Raw genomic sequence first — 20,382 nt, forward strand, 5'->3', positions numbered from 1 at the left:
ATTCTATTCTCAATGTTTTTATCCATCTGATATGCCAAAATGAAACTTGTTATCCTAATTGTATTTAATAATTGTTGTTTCCTATATCCCACAGTGGTGTGCAGTCTCAGTCATTTTGATGTTTTCTAGTTTCATTTATAAAAATGTAAAATGAACAGTTTGATTCTGGCAGTTGCTGCTTTTTGAAAAAAAATATGTTGAATGCAGGCTTTCCCCCTACTTTTAAAAAAAATATTATATAAACTACAACATAAAAATAAAATTCTTAGCTATTATTAATCTGGATGCTGTTAATAAATTGGTAATCTACTATTTAGTCATCAACATATCGTATTCCACATTCTCAAATATTGATAACAAAGCTATATCAGGATTAAATTCTATATCTTTTTCACATATATCATTTAATTCTTTAAATATTAGTTTCCTAAATCTTTGTACTTTTTCACATTCCCACCATATATGAAAGTATGTACCAATTTCCTTCCCACATTTCCAACAGACATTGAGATAAGTAGCGCTAATTTTATCCAATTTTATCAGTGTCAAATACCATCTTAAGCCCAATTTGAAAATAAAGTCTTTTAGTGTATTCTCACTGACATAAATCATAAAACCCTCATTTTCCACATCTTCATCCATTCTTCACCATTTATTCTTTTTCCTAAGTCTTGTTCCCACACTAACTTCAATCCATCATTCTCAGTCTCTTCTTCTAGATCTAGCAGGAATCTATAAATTTTACTCACTACACCCTTCACTGAGTCATTCATCTGAATATCTTCATATGATAATAGAAATTATGCATACTTTATATATTCTCTACCTTTGTTGTACTTCTTTACCCATTCATTAGTCCATCTTTCTAAGTGCATATAATTCAACCATGATATATTCTTATTGTGCTTTTTGTGAAGGATTTGTTTCATTTGATCTTTCAATCTCATTATATCCAGCAAATCTTTTAATCTAACCATTTTTTCTTTAAATAATTCTAAATAAACGTTCATATTGGTAGGAATATTCTCTATTTCAGTCACTAATCCTAATGGAGAGTTATACGGGCATAGATTCTTTTTATACTTATACCACATGTTTAACATAATTTTTTAAAAAGTGTTATTTAATTTCACTTATTTTATGTTTTTTAATTATACCAAATAGATGTTTTTCAATATCAACCTGTAGTTCTGATGATTCCATTTCCCACCAAATTAAACTTTGTGGGTTATATATAATTTCTCCAATAAACTTCAGCTGGTTAGCCATATAATACTTTCTTTTATATTTGGCATTCCTATACCTCCTGTTGTTGTTTTATACCAATACTTTTCATTTATTCTGGCTTTCTTCCCTTCATTACAATAATGCCAAAATTTAAAATAATCTTCTGTTAACTGTACTGGTAACATCCTAAATAAAAAATAATAATTTTTGATCAAATCTTCATTTTCATCGGCGCAATCCTTCCAAACCAAGAAAGTTTCTAGTTGGAATATTCCTGTAACTTCTTTTTAATATCTCTTTTTAATGTATTATAATTATGCTTTATTTTCTGAGTATCTTTTATTAAATCTATACCTAAATATTTAACAGATTTACATATCCTAAAATCATATTTATTAACAAACTTTTCTTGTTCTAGTTTAGCATGTGTACATTACTGAAACAGCAACGTCTACGTTGGCTTGGGCATGTTGTGAGAATGGCTGATGGTCGGATTCCAAAAGATCTCCTGTATGGAGAATTAGTGCAGGGGAATCGTCCCAGAGGGAGACCACAGCTGCGATACAAGGATATCTGCAAGCGGGATCTGAAGGCCTTAGGAATGGACCTCAACAGATGGGAAACCTCAACATCTGAGCATTCAGCCTGGAGGCAGGCGTTGCATCATGGCCTCTCCCAATTTGAAGAGACACTTGTACAGCACGCTGAGGCAAAGAGGCAGTCCCGAAACCAGCAAAATCAGGGAGCTGGACAGGAGACAGATTGTATTTGTCTTCAGTGTGGAAGGGATTGTCACTCTCGAAATGGCCTTCTCAGCCACACTGGATGCTGTTCCAAGTCCTCCATACAGAGCATGTTACCATAGTCTTTCGAGAATGAAGGATTCCTAATCTAATCTTGTTCTAGTTTATTATTATTAAACAACATTTTTTTAAAAATAGAGGGCATTCTTAACTTCCTAAAAACAGAACTAGTGTGTTCAGTTAACCTAGATTTAAAACTTAGGCTGATTGTCAGAGCCTGTTGAAAATTTGCTTCCTTCCTTTGTCCCCTGCATCTTGACTGAAGACCTAACCAATGTAACTCAGCCATTTAAATTCGGTCATATGTGGCTCAAGTTGAAAACATTTGATATGGAAAAGATTTCGTAGTAAGGAGAAAAATAATGTTTTTATTTCTTCATGAAAAGAGAGCTACTATTTGTAGAAGTTGTGAATTTTCCCTTTTTTGGTTGTAGTTTTCAGTACGCTAAATACTGTGTAAGTGCAGCATAGTCCGGTTTCTTTTCAGGTTGTATTTATAAGTAGATTTTAGTAACCAAGTGTTACTAAACTTTGTTCCTGTTGAATTAGATTATTTCAGCTCTTTGGTGTCTGTAGCTGGGCTTTGCTTAAAACCTACCTTCTGGAGATAAAACCCCAAGTGCTGGTTTCTACTTTAGATGTTGGGAGTTTCTGTACAAATATCCATTTGGAGAAAAACAGTCTGTCAAGTATGTATACATCTCAATTTGGAAAATCATTCCATCAAATCTGTAAGAGATCTCTTTGCCACTGTCTCAGCTATCATGGATGCCATCTGGTATTACATAATTTACAATAGTTTGGAAGCAGTTTCAGGGTTGAAATAAGTTCACATTTAATTCCGGGAAGACAAAAATATCATGAGTGGAAAAATCTGCAGATCAACTGTTTTTGGACAAGGTTGCACTTCCCTTTAAGGACCATGTTTGTAATTTGGTGGTGCTTCTGAATTTGGTGCTTTCTCTGGAAATGTTGTTTGTGATCATAGCCATCCTTTATGTTCTATACTAACTGGAAGTGTGTTAAGGGGAAAATGACCTAATTGATGCACACACTAATTACATCCAGGATGAACTGTTGTAATGTGAGGCTGCTTTTGAAGTTGACTAATAATGTCTGCTGGTACAGAATGTGTTCCAGTCATTCCTGGATCAGGATTGTCAATTTATTATACAATTTATTATACTGTATACTAATTTCTTCTTAGTTGTTCTGGATGACACTTCTTGGATTGAGTTTATTGTCTAGATTTGACTTTCAAAGCCCTTAACCATTTATATCCAGAGTCATTCGAATAATTATTTACACTCTTACACTAGCTAGTCAGAAGTCAGAAAACAGTTGGAAGAAATAGAGGAAAGATAAGCATTAGATGAGATGGTAGTAGAATTATTTCAAACTGCAGAGACTGAATCCTTTAAAATCTGAAAAGGAATATACTAACAAATATGGAAGACAAAACAATAGCCCACAGACTGGAACTATTCAGTATGCATTCTAATCCCAAATGAAATAGATGCCAAAGAGTGCAGTAATGATCGGACCAATGCATTAATTTCCCATGCAAGCAAAGTGATGCTCAAGGTTTTGTTACAACAGCTTACACCATATATGGAGTAAAACATGGTGGATGTTTAAGCTGGATTCAGAAAAGGTAGTGGCAATAGATACTATGTAATAAATATACTTTGGCTGCTGGAGTGTACCAAAGAATTCTAGAAGATTAGTCTATGTTTTATAGACTACTGCAAAGCCTTTGGTTGTGTGGATTCTGAAAAGCTGTGAAAAGTCTAAAAGAATTGGGTGTGCTTCAACAGTTGATTATCCTGATGTTGCTAGAGGCTAATTTAGGATGAACTATGAAGAAACAGAATGGTTTCATGTTGACAAAAATGTTGGACAAGGGTGTATTTTATCTCCTTGCACATTCAATCTGTATGAAAAACATATTCATTTGAAGCAGAAGTCAAAATAGATGTTAGAAACATGAATAATTTCAGATAGAAGGATGGTTCCAAGTTACTGACAGAAAGTGGCTATAACTTGAAACAACTGGAGGAAGGTGAAAGAAGGTGCAAACACAAGATTACAGCTGAACATTCAGAAGACAGAAATATTATATAACTTAAATGTTGACTATGAAGAAATCAACATGATTGAATGTTTTCTTTACCTCTATTTAGTCAGCTGAGAAATCAGAAGAGGGTTGAGACTTGGTAGAGAAGCTATGAAGAAACCAGAAAAGACCCTCAAGAGTATGGTTGTGTCACTTAGGTCATCCATTATATGATATTACCAGTTACTGCGTATGAATGTGAAAGCTGGACAGTAAAGAAAGATAATATGAAATAAGTGATTCATTTGAAATTTTGGATTGGAGGAGAGCCTGAAGGATTCCATAGTTTGCCAGAAGGACAACCAAATAGTGGTCTAGATCAAGGCAAACCTGAATAACCACTAAAAGCTAAGTTGACTAAAATGAAGGAAATGTATTTTGGGTATATCATGAGAAGATAAGAGTGACTAGTAAAGACAATAGTGCTAGGAAAAATGGAAGGCTGCAGGAAGAAGAATAAATATGAGATGGATTGGCTCATTAAAGGAAGCCATGGTGCTGAGTTTGTAAGACCGGATAGAATCTTTTAGAAGTCACTAATCGATTTGTTTGCTGTAGTTGGAAGTACAGCACATACTTACAGCAAATAGCAAGATTTTATATCATTTTTGAATGCCCTATTCATTAGCCTACTGTTGAGATCTTTAAGTCTGCTGGAGAAAAACAAAGTGGACGTTCTCAGTGATAAGCTCTGCTCTGTACATTTCCCTTCTGAATCATATAAGTTGATTCCCTCTTCTGTTTTTCAGAGAGTTTTGAAATGTACTTACATTATTTCACCTTCTTTACCATTTATGTGAAGTTTTTGTTGCAGTTAATGCTCTTTGTAGTGATCTTTTAAGTTATATTTGGTATGGCTTTTGTTGAATTTTACTCTAATCCGTTTATTTTTAACTTGCCATTTTGAAATTGATGTGTGATTTTTTAAAATTAATTTAATATAAAGTAATTGAAATGGTAAACTTTGGCTACAGTCTTGAAAGGTTTTGAAGAAATTTGTTAAATATATAAGCTAGGTTCTAATGAAGCTATCATGCAAATCCTGTTTGGGCAAGTTGTTTTACCTTTTCAGTGCTTGCAGAAGAGGAGGTATCCAGTATTTTCTTTAGCGAGTAGTTAGCTCTGTTTTGATAGATCTTCATCCTTCTCAGAAGCTGAAATTAACTGGCAGAGTGGGAGTGTGGATGACAAATGCTTCTCCTGGTTTTGCAGATTTTGGAACATTCTGATGCTAGTCTGGCTGCTGGTGGAGCCTCCCATCATATTTCAAGAGTGAGTGTAAGCATGCTGCTGGGCAGGATCACTTTGACAGTATTGATAGTATTTTGTAGACTCTTAGCCTTAATAAATCAGACACTAAACCCTATCTGTAGTACCCCTACCTGTAGTAACAGTCTCATCACCTTGCTGCTGTATGTCTGCTTTGTTTTGCTCCATTTAGAGTAGCTGGGGAATCAGTGAATGGATATTTCTGGACAATTTCTTCAGAAATAATTACAAAAGTAGCAGTTCTTTTATAGTTACTGTAATCCACAGTACCCATTTGGATTTCCTCAATACCCATTTTGATTTGTTAATAATGTTGAGAGTCATTTTATCTTTGCAGTTATTTTGATTCTTTTGACATTGTAGGGAGTGTATATTTCTTTGCTCCCCCTTTTATTTTTCTGTCTCTGTTTTATTAATTAGAAAAATGTTTTTGTTAAGTGGATGACACAGTCTTCCTAGTAGTTATTTAGGAGCCTTTGCACTGATCTTAGAGTACTAGTGGTATAATTTGCATATATGGCAGGTTTCCGGATGCTCAGATTAAATATTTATGGAATTTGTTGTGTTTTACAATGTCACTTGCTCTATGATTTTCGTATACGTTCTGTCATGCTTGCTAAGTCCAGTCTGGCTACAGAAACCTCCATGTGTGGCTTTACTGAATCTGTAGGAACAATTTCATTAATAGCCACAATAATATTAAAAACATTCAGAACAACATCTGTTTTCTTTGGGTGTTGCGTTTTAAACAGTTTATGGATTTATTTTTATCCTGCTATCCAGTCTGAAAAAACTCCTGTGGATAATAAAACTAAATTAGAACATATCCTTTAATTAAAAAAACATGAACTAGCTAGAAATAAAATACTTCCGGGCATATGCAATTGGTTGTTCTTCCTATATCACAGCATGAAAAGCCTAGATCTATGAACCTTGCTACAAGTGGAGCATTTTCTTTGCCATTTTCCCATGCTAACAACTCACTGCTTTTTTGGACCTACTGACATATTTTTATTTAATCTTGTTTTTTGAAGTTTCTCTTTGGAAACCCATGGGAATTCATCACTTAAGTCAAGCACCTCCTGATGAGCCAGCTTCAGATGCTTTGTTTGACTCTGCTGTGTTTGGAAGAAAATTATTTTGTGCTATTTTTTCTGGAACTGGAAAATCAGTACATTAACCTCCCACTAACAATTGTACAGGGATCTAAACCAATGGCCTAAATTGGTTATAAAAAGAGCAAGAACGTGATTTTAATAATTGCAAATTGTGCATGTGTAAATTGGGCAGCAAATTGAAACCATGATGGAATAATTGAAAATCAAACTAGAGGTATGTTAGCAGCCTTCAGAAGGCGTATATATTAGTCTCTGTGCAAATTAGTATACTTACAAGCAGACCACAGTGTGAGCCTTTAGATAATAAGGGACTGGTTCATTCCCTTTGGATAAAGGCCTTTAGCATTGTGTGAATCACTGGAGAGGCAAGGAAAGCACTGTTCCTGCTGAGATATGTTATGTCCACCATGGAGAACAGCAGAGACAGCATTTGAAGCAGTTATACAAAATGGGATTTCTTTTTCTTCCATTGATTCCTTGTGGGGCACCACGCCTTAAAAAGAATGTTGTAGAGCTGGAAAAGGTGAAGACAAGGGAGTCAAAATGATCAAGGAACCAGAGTGACTCCTCTGTGAGAAAAAAATTACCGTATTTGTAGCTCTTAGCTTAGAAGAAAAGAAAACATAAGCAGGGACAAGATGGAGATGTAGGAATTTATGCATGGTGCAGAGAAATCAGGTATGGAGAATTTTCTGTCTTGCAGTAACTAAGCACTGAGGTTATCTGCTGAAGTTGATGGTGGAAGATGCAAGACATCTTCACAAAGTGGACAGTCAGATGTTTCCTGTGGATGTAGTGATAGGCATGAACTATAAAAGTTATCAGACTGATGAAAAACAAGGGGGATAATAGGCACTAATTAGGGTAGTAATATATTGTCTGCTATATGGAGGCCAGTGTCCTATTAAGTGCTGGCAGTGTGGAATATTCAGTGCTGCTGGGATAGCTCAGTGAGTTAGGCATCTGGTTGTGGAGCCAGAGGTTGGCAGTTCAATTCCCCACTGTGCCTCCCAGGAATAGTCAGCCTGTGTGGCCTTGAGCAAGCTGCACAGTCCCAGAGAGTCCCCACAAGAAGGGAATGCCAAACCAGAGAATTTTGTTAGTACTATATTTCTTGTGTTCAAGAAGCCATTTGCTTGGGTTCAGCTGACAATTGGTGCATCTTGAAAGAATGCTGATGATGAGGGTTTTGCTTTCTATTTTGATTGTTTACTCGTCGTAGTTTAGTCGTTTAGTCATGTCCGACTCTTCGTGACCCCATGGACCAGAGCACGCCAGGCCCTCCTAGTGTCTGCGAGTTGTGTCAATTTCATGTTGGTTGCTTCGCAGACACTGTCCAGCCATCTCATCCTCTGTTGTCCCCTTCTCCTCTTGCCGTCACACTTTCCTAACATCAAGGTTTTTTCCAAGGAGTCTTCTCTTCTCATGAGATGGCCAAAGTACTTTACTAATATAGTAAAAACAAAACAAAACTGTTTTGATGTATAAATGTATAAACACTGTTATAGAGATTGAGTGCTAACTCATAAATACCGCTGAAAGGGTAGAGAGCATTTAACCTGATTTCTGAATTTTTTAAATAGTTGTTGTTTAGTTGTTAAGTTGTGTCCAACTCTTCGTGACCCGAGCACGTCAGGCCCTCCTGTCTTCCACTGCCTCCCGGAGTTTGGTCAAATTCATGTTGGTCGCTTCAATGACACTGTCCAACCATCTCATCCTCTGTCGTCACCTTCTCCTCTTGCCCTCACACTTTGCCAAAATCAGGGTCTTTTCCAGGGAATCTTCTCTTCTCATGAGATGGCCAAAGTATTGGAGCCTCAGCTTCAGGATCTATCCTTCAAGTGAGCACTCAGGGTTAATTTGCTTCAGAATGGATAGTTCTTCTTGCAGTCCAGTGGACTCTCAAGAGCCTTCCCCAGCACCACAATTCAAAAGCATCAATTCTTTGGCGGTCAGCCTTCTTTATGGTCCAGCTCTCACTTCCATACATTGCTACTGAAAAAAACCATAAAATAGTATCCCATAGCAAATGCAGTAATCTTGTCTGCAAGGTATACTTTGTGCAGTAGTCTTTATTTCAGTTTTTAAGTGTTCTGAATCTCAGTTTGAGATTGAGATACTTCAGCTTTATTGGTAGATTTCCATTTATCTCAGTCTCCAGAAGCTGATGTAGTATATTTAATTATTAATTCCTTTGCCTGAGTCTTCAAACAATAATGTGGTGTAGCAGGTTAGGTATGGTTGTTACAGCTAATAAAACATGTTTTCGTGAATATATTATGATGTTGATTGCTGAAATAAGTATGTTTGCTGAGCTTCATTTGCACTTCAAGGTGTAATGATTATATGCAGATGCATAAAGCAAACTCGGCCCATCCCACCTCTCTCCTTTTGTGAAAAATTACAGTAGTTGTAAGCTATTTCAAGTTTTGAAATACTAAAACAAAATACAAACACTCATCAGAGCCTCTGGTCCAGTGATCAACCACTGGTTGCAACAGAGTTTTGCTTCCCCCTCAGCCCTCTGTGCCAAATGAAACCGTCTTTGGGATATGAAGAGGGAGAGACCATCACTCTGTTTTGTTGCATTCTCCAGTTCTTCCAGCAGACTCCTGCTGTTGGATGCTCCCTTCGGATGCCTTCCTCCATCTTTAAACATCTATTTGTATTTTTCAGTAATGACTGATAAAAGACTAAGTCTATCCATTTTGTTTTAGTAGTAGGAATGAGTAACAAAGTAGCACTGTTACTGAAAGATAACTTATTTTCCATCCGTACTGATATTTTTAAATCTTGAACATAGTCATAAAGGAAGAATAGAGAATTGCAGTTTGTTTAGAGAACTGCTATTCCAGAAAATGTTGAAGGTAAGCTAGTTTGGATATAGTTAGTGCCCGAGAATCCCATGTACTTTCAGTTATACTATTTCAGTTCCATGATGGGAGAGATTTGGGCTGTATTTGAGCTAAATTAAAAAAATAAATAGATATACAGTTAGGGAAAATGAAATTCCTGTATCTCTTAAAAGAAAAAGTTCCTATTTGTGAATAATATGTACAACACAATTTTCTTCTTCTGATACTATTGTGTTACAGGACAACATAAACTTCTCCTACGTAGGATGAATTTAGTGACGGACATAAGATACTTTAATTACTCAGTAGAGTAATTTAGAACATAGAGGATATAATTTTTGTTAAATTTTGAAGATAACTTATTTTCTTAATTTAGAAAAGGGTAACTGATAAGTAGTATAATAGTATATTCATTACCTGTGTCAAGCTGTAAATGCTACAACAGTTATTTAGGAACCATAAGAATGAAATCAATTACACAAACTCAGTTTATTAAGCTGTATCATATTAAATCTTAAATGACGCATTTGCAATTAATCATCATTCCTACATGATATATATATAACAACCACTTGCATCTCCATCGGCATCTATACTTGGGATAGTTTCAAATGAATGTTCATATTTGACTGTGGATAATTCAGCATGCAGGTATAAGTGTAGCTAGCATATTTGTGATGGTATTCAGTTTAATTGTAATTTCTAAATGAGAGTCAAGAGGGGAATTAAATGTTTCTGATTTTTTAAAAAAAATAATGGTTGAAATCCTGATGGCATGACATCTTCATCTGGGGCAATTGTTGGAAATTAATTACTTCTGGATGGTGGCTTTTGTGTAATCCCTTACATTGACAAGTCTGCAAGTTCCATTGATTCAAGTGGTCGTACACTAAATGCATTTTACTGTGCTTAAGTAGGCAACAGTTAGAGTAGGCCCATTTGAATCAATGGAATTTACAGATTAGGCAAATCACCATTGATTCAATGGGCCTACTCTAGTGCAATTTACTATACTAAGCAACAGGATTTTGGTCATTGTATGAAAGCCATGGGAGCCACAGAACAGGAGGAGAATGTCAGATGTATTTAATTACAAAAAGTCCTGCCACCAGTGGCAAAGTCAAGCATATGCCCAGTTGTCTCAGACAATGGAAGTTGTAACCTGTCTACCCTTTAGGCTGTATAGAGGGCACCTCCTGAATAGCTGGTGTCCAGAAAGCATTACCCGACCTAGGCCATACAGCCTCTGAGGTGAGGCCCAGAATTCTGAAGAGAATTCTGAGAGCTGGAGTCCAAATAATGTGAATGACACATCCCGGCTGATCTCTTACAGCTATTGTTTCCTAGCTGTTTTATCTTGGTGTCCTTTCTGCCACTTCCATGACACCATTCTAAACCATACCTTTCACTCATTTTCTGAGCCAAGAATGGTGTATATTCAGGATGCTTGTTCCCACTTCAAACAGGCAACATTCTGAAATTTCCAACTAAGGCCCATATTTAAGTTTCTCTTTCATTTTAGAAAACACAGATAGTAACTATTTTCAGTGGTGATAGTAAGAAGTATGTGGAGAAGAAAGTAAGAAGAATGGCAAACACATATAGGAACACAATATTTTAGCAATTTCATTTGCCATTTTTTGTTTGTTCAGCCTCACCTATATTGATATATCATTTCTTAGATGTGTCTGAATCAAACAACTTTTATAGGTTACTTTACTGATAAAGTTGAGTAATGACAATTTGTTCAGCTTGGTTAGGTAATATAGGCTCAATTAGCGTATGTGAGGAAATCTATGGAGTGATTTGCCCTCTGTTACTAAAAAGCTGTGAGTTATGTATCATCTGAACAATCTGACTTCAGTGAAAGGGTTAGACACAAATTATTTCTGAAGGGGGTTTCACAGTAGTATTCCTAAGAATTCGTGCTTGGAGGTATGCCCTGCTGAGGTCAACAGAATTTACATTTGACCTGACATGTACATGGCTGGGCTTATAACAGTATCTCTATCAAATTTTCTTGCATGGCTATGACATTCTTTGTTGTAGAAGCTCAAAGAAAAAAATGGATCTTCTACAATAAAAAAAGTTCTTTATGCAACTCCTCCACTGTAGATTGGAAAAGTTCAGCATTTTGAAAGGAGTTTTTGATGGTGAATGTTTTCTACAGGAAGTGCTCCTGAAGGGCATTCCAAAGCCCTTGAAATTCTAGCAGTTTTGATACTCCAAGCATTTCCTACAGCATGCACGCACGCATGCACGCACGCACGCGCGCGCACACACACACACACTTTGTAACTCATTTATATTTTCCAACATAGCAAGGATGACAACTAACTTTCAAACTACCTGCAGATAGTTCTGCAGGAGGCAAGGTTGGAGCAGTTACCTAAGCAAGCGGTTCGCCAGAAATAAGCCATCTCCAGGTCTTATGTGAGTTTGCAATCTGAGCAGAATCAGCACTGAATTTATTTATTCGTTCGTTTGTGGCTGAAGCTACTATAAATAAAATTACTGCATTTCTATGGGCAAGAAAAAGAAAAGACAGCGTCCCTCCAGTGGTTCTCCTAGCAAGGCTCCAAAACAACAGAAGCTGGACCAATGGACCGAACTACTTCCAGTAAGTGATTTTAACAACCACTCTGCTTCTAAAAACTCTGCCTTGATGGTGAATGATAAAGGGGAAGAGAGTGATACTTGCTCAACCTTAGCTAACCTCCCTTCTTCTGAAAACGGCCAGCTCTTCACCAAACACTCCCTCCCAACAATCGCAGCTTCGGTGGGAAACCCTAAACGAACCCATCAAACGCTGTGTAAGAATGCCGAAGTAAACTATGAACAATTCCTGTCTCTCTTAGGAGAACACAGCATTATCTCTGGCAGGACAGTTATGTCTATTTTCCACCGGCTTAAAGAAATATCATCCCAAATTGAAACTCTCCAGAAGAAAATGAAGCAAAGTGTCCCGCAAAATGCTTCTGGAATTCTTCACTGTTTAGATCCATGCATCAGTCGAAACAGAGAGAAGCCTTTTCCGGCTGACTCACCCGACAAAGGGAATGAAGAACATAAATTAAAACTTGAAACTCCGAGCTACTTTTCTGCTTGCTCGCAACGTTTCCAATCCAATCAAATAGTCCTTGAAATTCAAAATGCATTTGTTAACAAGGACAAATGGCTTAACTTTCAAACTTTGGAGAGATGTGGGGTTGACCTTTGCATGCAAATAAGTGATCTTTAATTGTTTTATTTACTTGAGAATTATTGAATGCCTTTTTTCCCCTTTAAAGACTGGGATGTATTTTTGCTATTTTTTGGAAGATTATCTCTGACCTCATGTCATGCACATTAGATCAAATCAGGTATAGAGACACTGGTGATGAGAGCTGTTGAAACCCTGTCCCCTTGCTCTTTCCATAAGCTACATAGCCTCAAAGCAAATGCAAAACTAGTGTGGTTCTGTTTAAGCTTGTCTGGCTTTTGAGGTTTTCACATTTCTGAGTGAAGATCACATCCAGGATGCTGACCTTCTACATGCAAAATTATGCAGTACCCTTCTTATAAAACCCTCTTGTTTCTGCTGTACATGAATAGGTGTGTGGGCTGTTAAACGATCCAGTCCTTTATTAATATGAGACATTGCTTCTGTGTCCACAATTTGAAACATAAGGAAATGATCCCACATTTGCCTTGCAATATTTACATCTGTGTTGTGACCATGGAAAAGGGTGCCAATCTTTAAGTAATAAAGACCAGCTTGAATGTGACAACACCAGTATCAACAATAAAGATCTACAGGTTATCCTTTTGTGTTCACTAACATTCACAAAGAGACATGAGGCAAAAGTAGATCTCAAAACCTTAACCTTTTTTAAATCAGTTAATCACAGGTCACTCAAACACTGATCAATTGTCATGGATATTTTTCAACAAGTTATCTAAGTGTTTATTGCTTGACTAGAAGATATGCATGTTTCAATTGATTGCGTGTGCTCGAGTATTTTCCTTTTGGTCTAGAAAGTGTTAGATTGCTATCCCCTTAGGGAGTAACATGAATTTCAGGTATTTCCACCTCATGCAGCCCAGTGCACGGCACTCTAGGCTTCAGTATTTGGAAGAAAATTGCCGTCATATTTTTTATACTGTAATTGTATTGTTGTTGTTATGTGCCATCAAGCAGAATCTGTCTTATGACAACCCGAGTAGGGTTTGTTTCTGAGGTATGTGCGGCTTTCCAGGAGAGGTTTACCATTGTTACACCACCACACATGAGTTTCCATGGCCAAGTGGGGTTCTGAAGCCAGGGTATCTGAATCCTAGCCTGACATTCTATCTACAACACCACACTGGTCCTTTTTCATGTAGCATTTAGGTCAAATGTTCTTTTTGATATAGCAATTGGGGTACAGCAACACAACACATCTAGATTTAGAAGATTAAAAGAGGGACATTCCATATTTTTCCATGTATAAGATACCCCATGTATAACACCCCCTCACTTTTCTAACCCAAAATTAAGAAATCTAAGCGGGGCTTAGCAAGTGGAGGGCTAAAGCAAGGATCAAAGCGCTGCAGGATTGTTTTGATCCTGTTCTTGCTAAGCCCGCTTAGCAAGTGGAGGGCAAAAGCAGGGATCAAAGCACTTTGATCCCTGCCTTTCTCCTCCACTTTCTTGCGAAGAAAGTGGAAGGGGAAAGCAGGGATCAAAGCGCTTTGATTCCTTCCCCCTTACTTCCGTGTATAAGATGACCCTCAAATTTTAATATAAAGATTTTAGACAAAAGTATCATTTTATACACAGGAACATATGGTACATACTTTTTGCCAAACCTTCTGGTTTGAAAACATTTTTTGTTTGGACCGCTGCCTGCTGTCTGTAGCAGCTTACAGAATGCTATTTTGACGGGTCACACAGTATCAGAAGTGCACTCCTGTGCACTTCTAATGAGAGTGCCATCTGGGATTATTGTCCTGCCTACTGCTTTTGCTAGGTCGTCTAAAAGCTGTTTTATATTTTTTATTTATTTAAAATATTTATGTGCCGCTTTTCACCTATGTGAATCCAATGTGGATTGTGGATTCAGAAGTGTGAATCTGAAATGTGCAGGGCTTGAAAAATGCATTAGGCACTTGTCTGTGACGAGTGAAAAAACGCTGCTTGATGAGCCACAGCTCCCTCCCTCCCTCCCTCCCTGTCTGCCTCCTTCCCCTCTGCCCGTCCCTCTCTCTCAATGATTTTTTAGTCCTCCCCTCACCCCTCCGATTGCAAAACAGCCCTCTTCTCGTAAGAAGAGAGTTCAAGCGGCACATATGCAGGAGAATGTAGAGTAGTCCCATGCTGGAGAATATGGATATTCCCTGCTCCCAATTTCAACCCAACTAGGAAAAATCCTGGGGTGGGAGGGAACCGTGGCTCCTTAAGTGGCCAAGCGCTTTTGCTTTCAGTTTTATTTTTGCTGGAGACATTCAAAAGAAAGGCATTCAAAACACAAGCTTCATGACCCCGCAGGCAGGCAGGTAATAAGACAACTCAAGTCTTAGGGTATATTTATTTTGAGTTTGTACGCATTGTTATGTAGAAATAAAAGTGAACAAGTGCCTAGTTTGAATTTGTTAACATAAATTGGAAAGCTATTTTCTGGTCATGCTGACTGGTGAAATTTTTGACTGACTGGTGAGACATTCTAAAATTTTTCAAGCCCTGGAAATGTGGATTGTATTAATTGCTTCCTTTGTTTTGTCTCTGATATTTACTTTTTTTAAAATAAATGTTTTTGCCCCTCCTTATGCAAAAGATGAGTTTGCCCTGCCTTTTCTTATTCCCTGCCTTTTCTATCCAGTGCTCTAACAAGAGTAGCTTCTGTAATAATGTGGTTGTATCTTTTGTATCTTTTGGTCCTAGTCTCTCCTTTCCTCTGCTTGAATAGGCTTTTTTAGTCCCTCAGGAGGGATTTGCTTCCCTCGTAGGTCTGGAAACCATATCCCAGGGAGCCCTGTGTGTTTCTTAATAACCTCCTAACAGAGATATGTGGATATTGTGCTATATTGCCTACTCTTTCTCTCTGTCATACTCTGCAGTATTCTTTATTTAAGAGTGTAATAAAAGGAATGAAGTATCTGTGTGGAGGGATTCCTGGAGTGCTTAAGTTGCAGATTGCATCGCATTGGCCCATGTAGGGGAGAGCAATGAGGTATCATATATCTATGACTAGGAGTGTGTGTGGTGTAATGTCACAGAAGTACGTCTATGTCTATGGGTGTAGATTGGCTTAGTCCAGGATTGACTTGGGGGAGATATTGCCTTGCCACTTTGCAGTTGGTGAGTGTCAGTAGTGTTGCCATGGATGCTGGAGGAGTGACTGTCAGAGTTGATGTGCACTCTATAGTTTGTACTGCAGTTGTTTTCTTCTTAATTTTGCTGCTTGGAAGTACATAGGACTGACTCACCAGTACAGTGAGTCTATGGAGTTGGTCTGATCAGTGTTTGTGAACAGCCACTTCTTTGATTTCTAGTTCTTTCATATGTTTGTTATGAATATGTGTTTTTCTTGGCATTATCAAATATTGTTTGTAACATATTCTGGTTATTTGGAAAGAAATATTGTTCTTTTTGTTTCCAGGTGATCAACTGCTTATTTGCCAAATTCGGTGTTTTTTTCTGGGTGGGGACCACAATAAGAGTTAGGTTTTCTTCATTTTTGCTTCCATAAATGCCTACACTATTCTGCCCCCCCCCCCCCCCGCAATTCTGCAAGTGGTTTTCTGAATAACTTTTGCTTTTTCTGTGTAGGAGGCCTTCCATGTCATGCTTGAACTCTGTGAGGAATTTAAAGCCTTTTTGTACAGCAGATCTATAATTTAAGATTGAAGAAAAAGAAAATGGAGGATCTGTGTTCAGAATTGTGATGCGTTTCACTACTAGCCAAAAAGGTTATAAATTGCAGCTCTGACATAAAGAAATGGAAACAAAAGGCAGAGAATCTTAACATTCTTATTCAGGTATATATTGTCTGAGATCTCTTCGCTTCTATCATTGGGTTCACATTATATAAAACAGTCATCCATTTTTTCCATTTAAAATAGCTTCTGAAACATAAGGAGGACAAGATATTTAAAAATGGGAGTTAGTGTTTTCAGGGACTATGATTTGAGCTTAGTAAGCTCCTGTGTAACAGCTGAAACCTTGTCATTTAAAGCTACAATCAGTTTGCTAAATCCAAAATGTTATCAACATTTCTGAGTTTTCAGTTAATTTGAACATCTTATATGATGGTCATTACATGATCATTTTTATTACAATCAATTATATAAACTGCATGAGCCATCTGGATTTGTTTTTCTTATCTCTTTCTTTCATTATAGAAACACATAACTTGGCATGGCTTTTCTTGTTTATAAATGGCCTGTGTCATCCCAGTTTCTCACTAGGCTTGTAGTGAGTGTTTCGAACAGTGTTTAAGGAGGTCAGGATCCTCATACTAGAATTTATGATGAACCAGCTTTTACGGTGCAAGATGGCTCAGGTTTGGCCACCTTCATGTTCTGACTTGTCCATTTCAGGGTGGCAACAAAGTCAATTAGTTGTATGAGTAAGCTGTTAGCACCCTTTTCTCCTGAACAAGCATTTCCTACCAAACAGGTAGTGTTGTCTGCCTCTTGTCATGCTATCTGCATGTAAGTGCTCATATTTATTCCAGCGCCTAGCCTGCATTACATGATACTATGCATCTTTGCCCTGCTCCGTTTTGTTTTTCCAAGTCCCCTGCCTTTGTATGGTGTTGATGATCTATGTTATCAAACGGCTATGTTCAGTTTTAAAAATAACGTTAAATCCTTTTCCCAGTGTTCTGGGTTTAAATGATCCTTTGGTCAGCTTTAGAAATAATAATCATCTAAATAATTTTAGAACTGCAGAGTAGGAAGGGCCCCTATGGATCACTGGGTCCAGCCGTTGTCAGGGAAGCACTGTGGGAATTGAACTCCCCATTTCTGGCTCTGAAATCCAACAGTTCCTTTTACACATTCAAATATCAAACGGTCATGATTGTATAGAGAACACTTTTCTTCATTACTTAATTTTTTCTGGCCTCAAAATAATGGCTTCAAATGCTGGACTTTATTATCCTTTGCTATCCAGTATTGATAATTGAGGCATATATAGAAAAGGGGTGAATAACTGCATGCCATTCCTGTTTATATGGTACTTGCCAGTGGCCAGTGAATTTACTGTTGAATATTGACAAAATTGGCAAAAAATAATAATATCAAAAACAAAACCCCGAACCTAGCAGTAGTTTGAATGTTCCTTATAACTGGCCCCAGAAAACAACCTGGCTGCACTGTTTTGGACCACCTGAAGTTTCTGAACAATTTTCCTTGTTGACATAGCAACACACTCAAACTCTAGCTTCTCTTTTGATATACCACCTCTTCACTGAGCTAGCTGTTCTTTCTTCTTAGATTGAAATACAGCACTATGTGGATCTCTCGTCTCTTTAATTCTTGTCATCAGTTCACTTTATTGATGAAATGCCAAACCATTTAATATCTCCAGTGTTACTAATAATTAATCTAATTATTTAGGCTCTTAAAGCATATTCAGTTGTACTGTGATCCAGAATAATCAAAATGCTGTTTGTATAGCACCACAGAGCATGTAAAGCACTCTTTGGGCAGTTTACAATTCAATTATGCAGGTTACGCTTGCCTCCACCAAGTGAGCCGGGTACACAATTCATCGACCTTGAAAAAAATGGAAGGCTGAGTTCACCTCAAGCCAGCTATCTGAGCCTGTTGGGATTGAACTCAGATTGTGAGTGGAGTCTTAACTGCAGTACAGGTTATGAAAACAAGTTCAGCCCCACCCCACTCCCTTGTTGCTTTGCTCATAGGAGTAAGTAATGTGTGAAGAGGAGAAATGATCTGCTCATGTGTAGACTCTACATGTGAGGGAAAACTCCAATTTTTTTTAGGTTATTGCTCATTCATAGAGCCTGTGAGTGAGCAGGATCCTTCAGATGTGCAAAGCAGTGGGGAGAGAGATTAGCCTTTTCCGTGCAACCATATTGATGAGTCCAGAACAGCTATGAGCAGATTTTAGTAGAACTCAGATTGTGTAGAAAGGGACATGGTGGCACTGCGGGCTAAACCGCAGAAGCCTGTGCTGCAGGGTCAGAAGACCAGCAGTCGTAAGATCGAATCCACGCGACGGAGTGAGCTCCCGTCGCTTGTCCCAGCGCTTGTCCCAGCTCCCGCCAACCTAGCGGTTTGAAAGCATGCAAATGCAAGTAGATAAATAGGGAACACTTTGGTGGGAAGGTAACAGCGTTCCGTATCTAAGTCACACTGGTCATGTGACCACGGAAGATTGTCTTCGGACAAACGCTGGCTCTACGGCTTGGAAACGGGGATGAGCACCGCCCCCTAGAGTCGAACACGACTGGACAAAAATTGTCAAGGGGAACCTTTACCTTTACCTTTTACAGATTGTGTAAGGGGCTTCTTTGCTTTCTCCTGGGCCTCTCTTAGGGGATTAGTGCACCTTTGGAACAACATGATGTGTGTTGCCATGAGCTGCATCGAAGAAGGGAGAATGGAAATTGAAAGTGACCATGTGGTGACAGAAGAGCCTTTCCTCTGAAGCCTTTGAGTCCAATTTTTTCTTATAGTTGGACTGTCACTGTCTGTGCCAAATGAAATAATTCTCAGTCTTTTAGATGAAATCTGACCTGTTCTAAAATTATGAACAGTCTTGTTTCTCTCTTTTCCAGGCTATGTTTTGAATATGCAAGATAATACAGACCTCAGTTTTTATGGAACAAAAATGTGTAAGTACATAACTGACCTCTTTCTACATATGAGTATATAGGTATGGAAAAAAAACTGAAATGTCTCTCTTTCAGATAAAATAGATATTTGCTGAATTGTCTCGCTTCTTATCATCACTTGTAGATCTAGGCTTCCTAATGTGTTTTTTAATACATTGATGGAAATGGTAGAATTTAGAATCCAAGGCTACTACTTATCACAGTGGTCATATTTGGCCAAGGATAGACACTTGCAAGCCTCACATTTCTCCTGAGTAGATTTGTGCTAATCTGCACTAGCCTCTCTCTCTCAACTGGCTTCACTAAATGCTTAAGCCCAGCTGCCATGGTTCAGTCTCCTGGGCTGAGACAGTTTGTACAAAGGAATTCCCTTGCTTTTGTGTTCTTTATCCCACCCATTCACATGCAATTGATGATCACAAATAGCTGATGATCAGTTATTCAGCTAGGTCAGCTGACAGCATCATGTGAGACTGTTATATGTAAAGAAACATGAGTACACGAGTTGAATACTTGTATTTCAGACTGATGGATTTCAGTAGCGCAGCCGTTTTGACAAGTGTGTTTTATAGCTTGTATTTCTGTTGCCTTAATACTAGAATGTGGATTACTCTATTAAACATTCTAGAATCTTGAGTATTTGTTTTGTTATTGCTTGGTATTTGTTTTGTTATTGTTTAGTTGTGCCCGACTCTTTGTGACCCCATGGACCACAGCACGCCAGGCCCTCCTGTCTTCCACTGCCTCCCGGAGTTGGGTCAAATTCATGTTGGTAGCTTCGATGACACTGTCCAATAATCTCATCCTCTGTCGTCCCCTTCTCTTCTTGCCTTCACATCAGGGTCTTTTCCAGGGAGTCTTCTCTTCTCATGAGATGGCCAAAGTATTGGAGGCTCAGCTTCAGGATCTGTCCTTCCAGCGAGCACTCAGGGTTCATTTCCTTTAGAATGGATAGGTTTGTTCTCCTTGCAGTCCAGGGGACTCTCAAGAGCCTCCTCCAGCACCACAATTCAAAAGCATAATTTCTTCAGCTTTCTTTATGGTCCAGCTTTCACTTCCATACATCACTACAGGAAAAACCATAGCTTTGACTATGCGTACTTTTGCTGGCAAGGTGATGTGTCTGCTTTTTAAGATGCTGTCTAGGTTTGTCATCACTTTCCTCCC

The 20,382-nt window shown here is 38.0% G+C and overlaps 1 protein-coding gene across 3 annotated transcripts in view; it reads left to right on the forward strand.

Moving 5' to 3' along the window:
- SIPA1L1 (signal induced proliferation associated 1 like 1) overlaps window positions 1-20,382 on the forward strand; it is a 220,098-nt gene that overhangs the window by 42,936 nt on the left and 156,780 nt on the right. The window contains exons 1-2 of one of the 3 annotated variants that reach the window (XM_020788486.3): window positions 16,040-16,387; window positions 19,159-19,215. The exons of 1 other annotated variant lie outside the window; for it this stretch is intronic. The gene's annotated coding sequence lies outside the window, so the exon portion shown is untranslated. Of the gene's footprint in view, window positions 1-16,039; window positions 16,388-19,158; window positions 19,216-20,382 lie in introns of those variants that run through there. One more of the 3 variants, XM_020788485.3, reaches the window with a different exon arrangement.

The sequence above is a fragment of the Pogona vitticeps genome, chromosome 1 (genome assembly GCF_051106095.1).
Source record: "Pogona vitticeps strain Pit_001003342236 chromosome 1, PviZW2.1, whole genome shotgun sequence".
In the NCBI taxonomy this organism is placed as follows: domain Eukaryota; kingdom Metazoa; phylum Chordata; class Lepidosauria; order Squamata; family Agamidae; genus Pogona; species Pogona vitticeps.